Source organism: Pan troglodytes, chromosome 6 (genome assembly GCF_028858775.2).
Source record: "Pan troglodytes isolate AG18354 chromosome 6, NHGRI_mPanTro3-v2.0_pri, whole genome shotgun sequence".
Lineage (NCBI taxonomy): Eukaryota > Metazoa > Chordata > Mammalia > Primates > Hominidae > Pan > Pan troglodytes.
In genome coordinates this window covers 94,003,411-94,018,447 of record NC_072404.2, presented here as the reverse complement: position 1 = coordinate 94,018,447, position 15,037 = coordinate 94,003,411, and the positions used below count along the sequence as shown (strand labels likewise).

Sequence of the window (15,037 nt, the reverse complement as noted above, 5' to 3'; positions counted from 1 at the left end):
ACGTAGCACCCTTCTTTTGTCTTCTCATAGCATTTTGAGTTTATGCTTCTATGAAAATGACTACCACTTATATTTAAATGTCTATCTCCTTTACTGGACTGTAAATTCCACAAGTGCAAATTTAATAGTTTAAATTTACTGTAATTCCACAAGAACCGATATCTTATATTTGTATTCCCAGTGTCTCTCACATGGACTATGGGTAGACTGAAAAACAGAGAGATTTAAGGCCCTAGATTTGCTCTTTCTCTTTACTGACAAAAGGACTCTACATTCCAAAACAGGTTTGGCTACTTTTCCTACTTAGAAAAATAGGAGGGTATTAAAATCAATCTTCATTTTTATTGCCTTTTCTCCTCTTCTTCTATACCCCAAACACTAAACCACATGAAAGGTACTAAAGACGTTGTAACTACAAGTTTGATCTTAACTGGGAAGTGTAATTTAGAGATTTTTTTAAGAAGAAAATGGAAAACTTCCCTCAGGCAATTCTCTCCTTTCTGGCTTCCTGGTATTTGAACATATTCTTATCTCAATAGACATAGTTGTTCATTCCATACCATTGAAGAGGTACTCAAGACATAAAAAACTAGAATGCAAATAACCTTAGATAAAGAGCCAGGTATTGGTTACTGTGCTTTTGATAAATGCATAATTGACTGAGAGTATATGAGTTCTAGGTTTGATGGAGAAAATGAGGTTAAAGGAGATCATGGGTGTTTAAAGGAAGAAAGAAACAGTTAAGGTGGTTCAGAGACACTTTGCCTAATCGTGTCTGATCTCAACTGAGTAAGAGAAAATCAACACCTTATCAGAGATATTTTTTGTCAAAAAGTTTTCAGTACCTGAGTTCCTGAGGGCTAGACTAATTATATTTAAGATGATTGCATTATTAGGATGCCACAGATTTTTCTCTTAAATTTTTTTTTTTTTTTTTTTTTTTTTTTTTTGCTGATCGTACTTTATCCCAATGCTATGAAATATTTCCTTTACTTGGAAACTGAAAAGTACAAATTAATAGTCATTAATGAATGCTCTTTGTTTTAGGGCTTATCTTAGACTAGATTGGATAACCAATCTTTTCTGTTCTTAATTATCACTTCTTTTGATGTGAAAACATTTGTGCTACTTCACAACTTTAAACATGGTTTACAAAAATCTGAGTCTTACATACATATTCATTAGTAATATTGGACTATCATTGCCTTCTTGGTATAGTATGTCATGTTTTATTATAAAAATCATATTTATGTTATAATAAAATAAAATGAGAAGCTCTCCATCTTTTTATCAAGCCTGGGAAAGATTCAATACATTTGAATTATCTGTATTTTTAAAGATCCTGGATTTGTAAGACCTTTGGTCTTAATGCCTTTTTTTCCCAGTGATAGTGCTTTTACTTATTCCTCATGCCTTCTTTAGTAATTGCTATCTTGAAGTGTTTCACTTTCTATTTGTTCAACTTTGGTAATTTCTACTTTGCTACAAAGTCATATGTTTTTCTTGTGTTTTAGATTCATTGCAATAGCGGCATGCATTAGTCTCTTAACTTTTTAAAGTTTATCTATGTTTAGGTGTTTTTTATTTTGTATGTATTTTTTCTCTCTGTTGCTGTTATCGGATCTCAGATATGACTTTCTGTATCTGTCTTACCAGTGTTTGTGAAGAACAAGCTTTTAGAACTTATTTTTCTTTTTGGTATACAGTCATATGTTACTTAATGACAGGAATATGTTCTGAGAAATGCATCCTTAAGTGATTTCATCATTGTGCAAACATCAATGAGTATACTTACATAAATCTAGATGGTATAGCCCACTGCATATGTTGCTGTATGGTACAGCTTATTGCTGTTAGGCTAGAAACATGTACAGCGTGATACTGAACTGAATAATGTAGGCAACAATAACACAATGGTAAGTATTTGTGTATCTAAACATATAAAAGGTACAGTAAAAATATGGCATCATTGTCTTGTGGGACCACTGTTATAATATTGATCTGTCATTGACCAAAATGTCATTTTGTGGCACATGACTGTATTTCTATTTTTATTGCATTAATTTTAGACTGTATCCTTTTAAATTCTCTTTCCTAGTTTTTTAAACAATGGAATTTTAATCTAAAGTAGTTTTGTTAAAATAGTTTAGAGGCAAAGCAAATGTTATTTTTCTATTTTATTTCCATACAATATGGTATTTAATATTTAAAGTCTTAGACTTCATGTCTATGATATTTTAAATTATCTTTTCTCTAGTATATAGAGTTAATAATGTGTATATCAAACATTCTGTGAGTAATTGCACAATAACGAAAATGTCAAATGAGCATAAACCTTTACATGTCAGTAAATTTTTAAAAACTGAATTATTAGTATGGCATTGCAACAGCTTTTCTTTTCTTTAAATATACTGATATACATCTACTAAAATAATAATCTTATCCTGATTGACTTATTTGGCAAGAACAAGTTCAAATGTCTGTGCAAAGGTTACCCTTCTTGGAACTCCTGTTTAAAAATTTAAAGTGACATCCCTTGACCTGTACTTGTCTTCTTGTATAACAAGAATGTGTAGATGACAATGTGCACAGGTATACAAGGGGAAAGTTAGAAAAAGCATTTTACAATTCATTACAATGTCAGTGTCATCATCTAATACTATTCCCTTCTCATCATCGCCCTTGCTTAAAAACACTGCCTACACCCCCAGATAAAAACATACTGATATAAATCATCACTTCAGAATAAATGAAGTTCTTATTTGCATAATTTTCTTTCTTTATGAACATTATAATTTTAATTAGAAATTTAACTGACATTTTACTTTATTGAGATACAATATACACATTATAAAATCTATTCATTGTAAGTATACTATTCAGTGACTTTTAGTTAATATATAGTATTGTGCATGTATCCCTACAATTCAATTTTAGAACATTGTCATCTTTCCAAAAACTTCCCTTGAGCCTGTTTACCATCAATCCATTTTTTTTTTATTCCCAGCCTCAGGGAAATTTCTGATTCATTCTTTACCCCTATAAATTTGCCTTTACTGTCCATTTCATATGAAAGCAATCATACATTACATAGTCTTCTGCAACTCACTTCTTTTATTTAGCATAATGTTTTTGAGGCTTATCCATGATGTAGCATTTTTTTGGTCTTTTGTTCTTTTTTATTGTTGGGTAGCATACCATTGTATAGACATATCACATCTGCTTATTCTTTCAGCAGGTGGTAGACATTTAGATTGTTTCCATTTTTGGCTATGATACTAACACTGCTATGAACATTCATTTACAGATCTTTGCATGGATGTGTTCTTCATTTATCATGGTACATTCCTAGGAGTGGAATTGCTGTGTCATGTGAGTATTCATATTTAACTCTTGAAGAAGCGATCAAACTGTTTTACCAAATTCGTTCTACGATTTCTTCATCCTCACCAACACCTGCCATTTTCTGCCTCTTGATTATAGTCATTCAAGTCAGTATGTAGTGATATTTTACTGTGGTTTGAATCTTCATTTTACTAATGACTAACGATGTTGTGCACCTTTTCATGTGCTTAGTAGCCATTCATGTGTCTTCTTTGATGAAATGTCTATCTTTCATCTATTTTTAAAGTACCCATTTATTTTCTTATTATTGAGTTTTAAGAGATTTTTTAAATGCATTTTATATATAAGTTGAAATTATTTCTCATTGTTTTCATTTTCATTCTTTTTTAAAAAAGTCTTTTTAAAGTTTGACTTTTGAAAAAGTGTTATTTATCAAGTTTTTCTTCTGTAGATTATGCCTTTATTGTTGTATGCAAGGACTGTTTGCATAACCCAAAGTGACAAAAATTTTCTTTTCTATGTTTTTGGTAGTAGTTTCATAGTTTCAGCTCTTAAATTTAGGTCTACAAATCAGTTTTACTTTGTTTTTCTGTAAGGAGTGAAGTAAATGTCGATGTGAAATGTGTGCATATGCAGCTTCAATTCTTCAAGCACTAGTTGGTATAAAAGCCGACTTTCTCTGCATTGAGGATTTTTGGCATCTTTGTTAAAAAAAAAAAAATGACCTCAAATGTAAGAATTCGTTTCTGAAATCTCAATTCTGTTTCATGGATCTACAGGCCCATCCGTAGCCAATATCCCCATTGTCCTGCTTTTATAGTTTTATATTATGTTTTGAAATCAGATAGTCTAATTCCTCTACCTGTGTTTTTCCTTTCAAAATCATTTTTACTGTCCTAGATCCTCTGAATTTCCATATGGGTTTTAGAATCAGTTTGCCAATGTTTACAAAAAAATGAGCTTGCTTGGATTTTTACTGGTCTATTAGGTATTATGCTGAATCTATAGTATTCTGATCTTTAGAAAAAGCAAATGAATCTGTGGACCAATTTCACATTTTATGACCTAATTCATAAACATTTTCTATTAAAAAAATAGATCTTGTGAATCTGAAGAAAATTTAAATATGAACAATCTAATTTAAAAGGTTTAATGACTATCATTTTGTTTTGTGAGACTGTTAATTTTAATTATATCTATGCATCTACTTTTTTACAGAAAATAGAATGAAATGTCATTTAAAGAACTCTGATCAAAATTCTATTCTAACCTCCATTCTGCTATTTTTCTTATGCACCTTGGGCTAAGATAATAAATCTTCTGAGTTTTTGTTTTATCAACTAAAACAAAGCCTCTCCTTGTTTTAATATTTTATGATTAGATAATGTCATGCTAATTTTTACTCAGAAATGTTTCACAATTTCTTTGAGTTTTATTTAAGACCGTAAAAAAGCACTTTGAGCCAATCCCTATAATTTTTTTTGCATAATTTAAAAAAAATCATTAACATTTTATTGTGAGTTTAGCTGGATTTTTTTAAACTCCTGACCTTAAGCAATTCTCACACCTCAGCCTCCCAAAATGCTAGGATTATAGGCATGAGCCATTGTGCCTGAACAAGCTGCATTTTCTGTGGTAAGAATTGATTGTTTTATCACAAATATCAAAAGAAATACATCTCTGGAGATTTTAAAATAACAGCTCAGATCTGTTCTTCATTTGAACAAGGTTTACCTGTATTTTCATCTTACATATATTGTTTAAATGTTTCTATTGTACATTGTTTTGAATGAATATTTACCTTTAATTTCTTCTTAAACCAATATTTTTAAGTTATTAGAATTTAACTGACATTTAGAAGTTAATTAGCTCTGTGTCACAGCATTAGCACATTAAGAACGTGACAACTTATTCTTATCTCATAACATCTAATAAACTTAAAACACCATAATGTGATATAACGCAAATAGCAAGGGGCCAGGTGCTGGAGACTTTGGGAGAACTCAAGTATTTGCAGTTTACTAAACTGATGATTTTAGATAAGTCATCTTCTTGAAAACTTGGCCTTTTCATTTGTACAGTTTGATATAGCCACTGCAGCTCTCTGCATGTTACCAAATTACTAAAACAAGAACATTAGATACCATGAAAAAGCCATTTTAAATGGGGGAATATTCTGCCACTTATCCAAGTGACTGAAAAAGTTACTTGATAACTTTGAGGCTCAGTTTCCCAATCTGAAAATAAGAGTAATAATAGAAGTTACCTCAGTCTGGGGATCCATGTAAAGTGCTTAGCAAAGGGTCTAGTATTTTGCTAACATTCAGTGATATTAGCTACATCTATCAAAAATAATAGAAATAGCAGCAGTAATACAAAAGCTGATAGGAAATAATACTGGACAAATAATACTAGACTACTGGGAGAACGTCTGAATTTTAGTTTAGATTTTGCTAAAATTAGCTAATGGATTTGAACCAAATAATTTAACCTTTCAGGGCCTGAATAGAATCATGTGTACATCAAAAACAATAAGCAAAATAATTTCAAATACTTCCTTTTGCTCTGAAATTCAATGACTGTTATTATTGTACAAACTTAGTAAGTGAATACTAATTGAAATTTAATAAACACATATCACCTTTCTTTCAGCTTTTCTATCATTGCCACTTGATATATATAAAAACACAGCATTTTTCTCTGCTGTCCAAAATTTTAAAAACAGCATTAATTCATGAAATTATACTGAAAATATTTATTGGCTTTTGATTAATTTTCTTTTCTTCTGAAAATATCTTGAAAATATAAATGGATAACCTTGTTATACATATATAATAAGCCACATCACATTCTGGTAACATTAATAATTAAAATGGAAAAATTCCTAAACCCTCTGTTTTTAAAGGTGTCACTTCAGTTACATCATTTTAAAAATCCTCTAATAAAGCTTCAAAGTTAAGCAATACTCCTATTCTCCAAGATATGGATGAATTTATGCGCAGAGACATTTAACACTTTACTAAGTTTTCTCTTATAAGCTGAAGAAAACGGAATTAAAATTATTGATTACTTACATGACCTAGTTTGTGAATTGGAAAAGCTAAAAAGGAGTAGTAGGTAATAAAGGAATGTGCCTCCTGTGACAGATGCAAGGAAACAAATAAACACAGTATCATGATGTACAAAAACTAAGTGAACTGTCATGTACAGACCTACAGTAATGGTAAGGCTTGTAATATTTATTATTTTATTTTAAAAAAGTAAAGGCAGGTATCATTGGCAGCTTGAAACAACATTCATGCCTGTGCAGCTGCATTCTAATCACATTTAACAAATGACAAATGCAGTCATTACCTGGAGTTTTTCATTTGATGGCTCCGTACCTTCTGGGGACAGGAGATAAATGAAGGAAAGCTGACACCTTCAGATGTTGTCTAGATTAGTGTTGACATTTTTCCTTGGAGGTTGACAGCTGCTAATGAATTTAATTTAAACATGAAACAGAGGATCAAAAATATCTTTTAAACAGAATTTTACTAAAAGGGATATTGAGGCACATTGATCATGAGCAATAACAGAAAGGAAATCTAATTTGCAAGATTCCAAATCACCAATATGAGCCCACTCATGTAACTTTATTCTTTAATTTTTTAAGTCTAACTTATGCTTAAATTCTCAAATTCAGATTATAGAAAGTGCATTAAATTAGATGGGAATGTTTTTCATATAAAGATATCATCAAAGGAATTTTCTATTCAGACATCCTGAATGAAAATCTAAAGGTATAGTGTGTGGCAGGAGATAGTTTGTATACAAATTGTCTTTATTACTAAATCTTTAAGGATGATACTTTTATGTGCCAAAGACTACATGGTTTATTGGTAGACTTCTTAGATTCTTCTCCACTTTCACCTCTAATTATCTTGTCTTTTGTAGAGCATAAGATCATTACATGCCTTTGTTTTCTGAGGCAGAAATATCTGAATTTCTAGATCCTTCAAAGAATGAAAATGAGACACATAAAAATACTGTCATAATTTAGAGTAAACATTATTAATAAATAACAACAAATATGTGTGTATCATATTGCAGTTTGAAAAACATGTTTCTCAACTAGAGAGGAACAGAATGGACAAGTTGAAACATTCTCAAATAAGTCCAACACAACAAGGTCCTCAGCTGTAAGAATGAGAGCAACAGTATTAAAAACTGGAGGTCCTGAAGCAGCTCAGGGAGGAAGAGGTGATAATCAATAAATGTTATATGATGAGAAGTGCTGCTCTATTTTGAGTAAAGAAGTTCAAACTTTCAAGGAGCTAACAAGTGCTGGAGATTGAGGGGGCATGGCAAGAAGCTGGGGAGATGGGGCTGTTTCAGATTACCCATAATATGTGTCCAACTCTTGTTCTCCACGGAGTCCAGACATAGGGATTTTAGCATGAATGACTGATAGAAGTGCAGAAGTGGCCAGTTTTCTCACATGGTTATTAATATGAATCTTTCATTTGTCCAGAATGAAATTATGTGATCAAATGGGACTTCACAAATAATTTTGCAATCATTTCAGACCATGCTCTGCTATCACCTGTCAAATCACCCAACTAGCCTCTCTGTGTTATGTTTTTCTTTCTGGAACATGGGGATAAACTACTAAGAATGGAAGAAAAAACACACATTTAAGAAGAGCTAGCCAGGCTGTTAGGCAGTCAGCCTACACACCAGACAGAACGGGATACATTCTAGGAAGACTTAAAAAAAAAAAAAAATATATATATATATATATATATATATTTACATGGACTAGTTCAGAGATGATTCCTGAATTTTCAAGTGCGGATGGAGAAACTTTATTCAGAAAGAGGAAAGGGATGTGGAGGAAAGCCATACCATTTAGAAAAAAACAGTGTTGGGCTCCTGCAGGTAGCTTTTCAAAAGGTGCCACAAGTGAGATCTTTTCTCTTGCTTTTTACCAACCTTGAGTACACACCGCCTTGCCTTTCTGGATAGCAATAGCAGTAATTCAGCATTGTTGAAGAACAGATGAGTAAAGTCTGCAGTCTGGAGCGGTAACACCAAATTCCAGACATTAGTTACTTTTGTTGCTCTTGTTGGCATTCACGTTCTTGCAATGTGCCAAGTACTGTGCTAACGTTTTACATGATTTGCTTCATTTAATCCTAACAACAACTCTCTTAAGTGGTACTATTATAAACCTTAACCTCAGCTTTATCTAGATAATACAAGTAATAAATAATGGCACTTAAGTTTGTTCTCAGCCAGAATTACTCCAGGATAAACGTTCTTAAGCAACATACTCTACTGGGTATCTTTGTATAATTTAAATGCATTTGACACTAGCATATTTTGCACTGTTAAATGGAATTTACACAAAATCATAGCAGAAACTGTTCCTGCCTTATTCAGTTATTATAATTTACTGACTTTGAAATCCAGAGCCTTGGCTGAAACTGACCAGGGATGCCATAGCATCTAGACAACTGAAGTTAGCAACTTCCCCTTGCAACTTTATCAGTTAAAACAAAAAGGATTAAATTAAAAGTGATCAAAACCATGCCCTTTAATAACTTGTCTGTAATTAAATCGGCAGTTGAAATATGTATTTTTGTATGTCTATTTGTATTATCGATCATTAATTTACAGCTCTAACTAGATGACTTTTTAATGGCTGTAATTCCAATACTCTTATAATCAACATGAAGAAATTGGTAAAAATCCTGACAATGTAGTATAAAGGAAATATCTCTGCTTCCATTCCTGTCAAAATTCTCCTTAAGTAGTCTAGTACATATGCCACATTCATCCCATTTTGTGATCTATGTTGATTCACGCAGTTGTTATTAATGTTGCAAAGTAAACATTTTCATCTTTTCACGCATGTGACAGGTAGTATTCTACTTTTTGGCGTCCTGTGATTGGGTAGGGACATGTAACAAGTTCAGGCTGATGAAATATGAGTAAAACTGATACGTGTATCACTTCCCAGTGAAGCTTTAAGAACCATCTTCTGAATTGCCACACTCTCCTTCTGCCACAGTTCCAGAGAATAGCTTCTTCCCTGGGGAAGACAATGATGATACAGAACTAAAAATGCAGCCAATTGAGGCAGGGATTGGCGAAAGGAAGAGGTGTGTCATGGTGTGAACCAGAAACAAACCTTTGTAGTTTTGAGTGTTTGAAATTTAGGGGTTGTTTGTTACCATAGTATAACTTAGCATAGAGTGGCTGATATCCATATATTACATAGATATATGATAGGTCACATCATATTTTTTGAAACACAAATTGCAGAAACTCTTGAGTTTCAATGTTTTATGTATTCCCTAAACTTCACTGATAACATCTCTCTCATTATTCCCACAGTTTTTAATTTCAAGAAATCTAATGAGATTAACCTTTGTATTTCAAACTGCCCAAAATTGACCACTAAGCTATTGAGGAATGCCTGTCCATCTCTGTGGTAGTGGTGGGAAGGTATTTGTAATACATTGTAAATGCTCTTTCTATTCATTGAAAATATTTTAATTATTTTTCTCAATGGCAGCAAACTGCTCAATGAAGTCTACATGTCCTATAAGATATTAATATTGTACTTCATAGAAGAATAAATTTATGAGCATATTATATAGATTAAGCAAAGTTACATATATTTATAATTCACAAAATATAACAAGAGAATGTGAAGTCTCTATTTCTCCCAGAATGTGATTTCTCCCAGTCTCTCTCTCTTTCACTCTATTTCCTTCTCTAACTTTAATAGGTATTTCTCTGTAATTCTTTATATAACACTCTGACAAATATTCTCTCTAGCTATAATGGCTTAAGGTCTTTTGTTTGTTGCTCTCGTTTCTTAATCATTTTGTGCATACTTTTAAGTAGGCTACATTATAATTGCAATTGGGCTTTGCATTTGCCTAGATATAGTTTGTACTCTTGCAGCAACTAGTGCCTTATTTTGCATGCAATAGCTATTGATAGGTATTTCTTGACATTTCTCCAATTCTGTTATTTGTTCATTAGCACTTTGAGAAGGAGCTGAACAGCCCCTGCTTTTCACTCTTAAGATTGAATCTTACATTTTCAGAATGTGTATTATACTAGTAAGGTGCTTTATGTCCACAGGGTGGGAACATAAGGAATAATTATATTATATAGAAAATTATATTAACTGGGATGATAACTGTTGCAGTAAATGGATCCCTAAATCCAGTAATTTAACTCAATGAAAAGTGTGTTCTCTTTCAAGCAGCAATCCCATACTGCTCTTCTGGGTGGCTGGGGACAGAGTGTTCTGTTTCATGCTGTCATATGGAGTTCCAGTTTTTTACAGTCTTCCACACATGACTTCCAAGCTTTCCTGAGTGTTCACATTCAGCAGGCAGAAGGGAAAGAACATGGATGATTGATTGCATAGGGGAGATGTTTGGAACTAGACCCTTAAATGTAATATATTACTACTGCTGCCCTCAGTCAGGAACTCAGTCACATGACTATAACCAATTGCAATGACAAGCAGGAAATGTAATACAGAAAGAAGAGGAAATTAACCAATCTCTGCCATGTATTTAAGTAGATATAATTGCTTTGATTATGGCTGTGTTTCATCAAATCTAGAATTAACTTCTCTTAAAACCAGCTTTGGAATCAAGATTTTAACATTGATGATGTTACAGGCTTTCATTATGGTTTAATTGGAACTTTCTTGTATTTCTTTTCAGTATATCAAAATCAAATAGATTTTACAATATATAATGTCATATTGTTCAATAGAATGTGTAATATCTCAGTAATTCCCAAGAAAAATTAAGTTTTTAAGTAATTATTGCAAATACTTTATAAAGGTGCTATTAAATCTAAAAATTAAAAAGTTAATCATGCTAAATGATATTGTAAGGGTTGTTTGTTTACACTTTTTCTACTGTTTCTTAGAGGACATGTCTATTAACAATAAGTGCTAAAAAGCAATATGTTACTATATTGAAAATTTAAATTTAAAGAATAAAGTACTGAACTACTCTAAGGGGTCATGCAGTCATATATATTCATAGAAGTGTCAGATTGAGCGGTGTTTCTCAATAAATACCTTTAGAATCTATTAAAAATCACACAAACAACATGATGGGAAGAGGGATAATTAACATTTTTTACAAATGGTCTTGTTAAAAAGTGGAGTTATATTTAAAACCTTACATCTAACAATATTAGCTGCACATCTTGGAAGACTCCAAAACAGTGTGGAAGCCAGGGCACTATGTGTCCAAAAAGTTAATGCCTTTTAGCCTATTTCCCATTTCCCTCTTGAGCTTATGGTTTTAGTGTTCACTCTTACTTACTTAGCCATTTTTGAAAAGCACTTGTAGAAAATATAAATAAGAGTGTAGATATGTTTGTTGACATTAAATATTTCTAATTATTATCATGAATAGTGGAATATATTTAATGAGGTAGAAAAATAATATTCTACGTTATTTCCTTAATAACTTTTTCTAACTTCCAACATCATAGACTCTATTTGTTATTGTAATCCTCCGAAGTTTTCTTTCTTCATTCATTTAAGAAAGAAACACTTTTTTTTTTTTTTTTCGAGAAGTCACCCAGGCTGGAGTGCATTGGCACAATCTCGGCTCACTGCAAGCTCCGCCTCCCGGGTTCACTCCATTCTCCTGCCTCAGCCTCCCGAGTAGCTGGGACTACAGGTGCCCGCCACCACACCTGGCTACTTTTTGTATTTTTAGTAGAGACGGGGTTCCACCTTGTTAGCCAGGATGGTCTCGATTTCCTGACCTCGCTGTCTGCTCACCTCGGCCTCCCCAAGTGCTGGGATTACAGGCCTGAGCCACTGCACCCAGCCTAGAAAGAAACACATTTTTAATTAATGTTTAAGGTACTTTTCTCCAGTGTCCTTAAAACACATTATTTTATCCTAAGTCACTACATCTTCTGTTATCTATTCTAATTTGTGTATAAATTCTTAAAAGAATACAAGCAGCATTATTTACCTGCAAGTTTTATGCAACAAAAAGAATGCTAACTTTGGACATTATTAAAGATATAAAGAATTTACATTAGTTTATATTTTTATTAAACCCGTGAAAAAGACCATCTAAATTTCAAGTTGAAATAAATATAGCTGATTGAAACTGTAGAAAAAAATTTCTTATTTCTGTGTTGTCCCTTCCTTTGTTATATATAAACACTTCTTATCTTTATTTTTAAAGCATCCTTTTATGAGCAGTTATTACATAACGTATTCATCTTTAATATATTTATCCACAAAAATATAAACAGTCACAAAATTACAAGACAACTTTTCTCATGTGTGTTTAAAAAATTTTCAGCCTTAATGTGAATGAAATTCAGATTTTTTTTCTAACATTCAATCCATCTTGAAAAATGGCTGCTTAAATATAAGTTTATTTACCTTTTTCCCTCATTGGTAGTCTAGATTTCAGAGCCTACTCTTTTACAGAATATAAACCAGAGGCTAAATTTCAATCCTCTAGGTTCTAACCTAGAGCTAGCTACCCTCTAACTTAGCACTTTTCTGGGTTCTAACCTAGAGCTAGCAAACCTCTAACTTAGCACTTTTCACTATTGAAATTTCCCATTTTGTTTTCAGTCTTCTTCCCTAGACTCTAAATTCGTTGAAAGCGTTTCTGATGCCTGGCATAAAATAGTCACTCAAATGTTTATTGAACTGAATATAAGCTAAGTGAGTAGAATTGTAATAAGGACGTTGAATGAGCTGTTTGGGGACACATCACATGCTTTTGTTTATGGGTGACAACTTTTGTTTTAGAAACTGAGCAAAAATCTGGTGTGTTAAATATGCTGTACATGGACTGATTTCATTTAACACATAATTCTTCATATTGTAGAAAAAAACTATTTTAGACTTTAAAATATCTCAGCCTGAGCAGGTTGTGATCTTCTGTACTTGTTTATTAATAACAGAGGGCTCCAGGGCTCAGACAAAATTTGAAGAATTGATGTTCCAGTCTCAAAAGATATTGAGGGGGTTGTCAAACTTACCTGCAACCATACCAGCCCAAATTAAATCTCTATTTTTACACACAGTATGCCATCGTAGATACAGCAGACATTCTTGGCATTTCTTAGTATGATTAATTCAAGCTATTACTATGGAAGCACTGACAAAAATTTTAAATATCATAAGCATCACTCAATAGCAACACTAATAACTTTAGCTCAAATTTACCAACTATAAACCTGATTCTTCAAAAAGTTATTTCCAATATTCTCTACAGCATACCATTTTCATATTTTTGAGCTACTTACTGTAAATAGTTATTTGGGTAGTTGATGAAATTTAACCGTTCTACTGAGCCATCCATGTTTAAGATCATAATTAGAGTCAAAAAGGAGCGGTATATACAATTACTATATTTGGATGAATTATTCAAAGGTATTTTCTTTAGACTTTTCTGTCTTAAAGATGATTTCTTAAAACTTAACTTGTTTCCATAGTACAAATGAACATGTATTTCCATGTGCTTCTAGATGATAGCAGCCAAAAAATAGAATTACTGAATGAAATAGTACATATTTTTAAAAGTAATCTTAAACTGGTTCTCAGTTTAAGCAATTTCATCAAAGTCAATACTGCTAATACTTTCTGGTGACAATAAAATATTTAACATATATATCTTCAATGTGCTCAGCAGAAATCAGATTAAAGCAGAATAATAAATAAAATTATCCTCCATGACTTAATAAATTAATATATAGAATAATCCTCCATGACATAAGTATCTTCAGTGGGATTTGGAGAGCTCGAAGAGCAAGTATAAGTCCATATATGGGATCTGTTATTTTTTAGCTACTCAGGTTGGATCTCCCATGTGTGTTTTGGCACTCTTTGTCAGAAGTCCTGTTACAGATTTCAGTTCCAGCTCATCTTTACTTATTATCATTAGACACGTCAGCCTTATAAAAAATGACCTCATGTGTACCACGTAACACAAGAGAGGACTGTATTAGAGAGGCTCAAAAGCTACCACCTCGAAGAGCTGGTTTCAATTTCTACTCATCTTTTTTCCTGCTACATCCTTTCATTAAATCTTCTCTGAGCTTTTTGTCTTACATACTCAGTATATGGTCTATTTCTAGTTTTCACGGATCATGTGGAAGGATGTATGTTATGTAGTGAAAAAATGTCCTTTGTTTTTTGATTGACTGGCTGTCGTTACTTAACTCCTTTTTTTCTGCTGTCATTTATGCAAAAGGAAGCAAGAAAAGCTTTATACTTGAGTTAAATACATAGAATATTTCAGTCTGATATCGCTTTCATATTTCTCTTTTAAAAAAATTTTAATATTGAAAAACCTTTAATTTTTTTGAGATGGGATCTTGCTCTGTCTCCCATGCTAGAGTGCATTGGCACAATCATAGCTCACTGCAGGCTTGAACTCCTGTGCTCTAGCAATCCTTCCGCCTCAGCCTCCCGACTAGCTGGGACTATAGGCACATGTCACCACACCAAGCTAATATTTTGTTGTTATTACACAGTATCTCACAGTATTACCCACGCTGGTCTCAAACTCCTGACTTGAAGTGATGTTCCTGCCTTGGCCTCCCAAAGTGCTAGGATTACTGGTATAGGCCACCATGCCCAGCCCATATTCTGTTCTTATGATTAATTTTTATTTTACTT

General features: G+C 32.5%; 1 long non-coding RNA gene across 1 annotated transcript in view; it reads left to right on the top strand.

The window, feature by feature from the left end:
• LOC134810546 (uncharacterized) overlaps positions 1 to 15,037 on the top strand; it is a 232,019-nt gene that overhangs the window by 215,390 nt on the left and 1,592 nt on the right. The window contains exon 2 of the long non-coding RNA XR_010158892.1: positions 3,308 to 3,372. This is a non-coding gene — a long non-coding RNA (uncharacterized LOC134810546). The remainder of the gene's footprint in view (positions 1 to 3,307; positions 3,373 to 15,037) is intronic.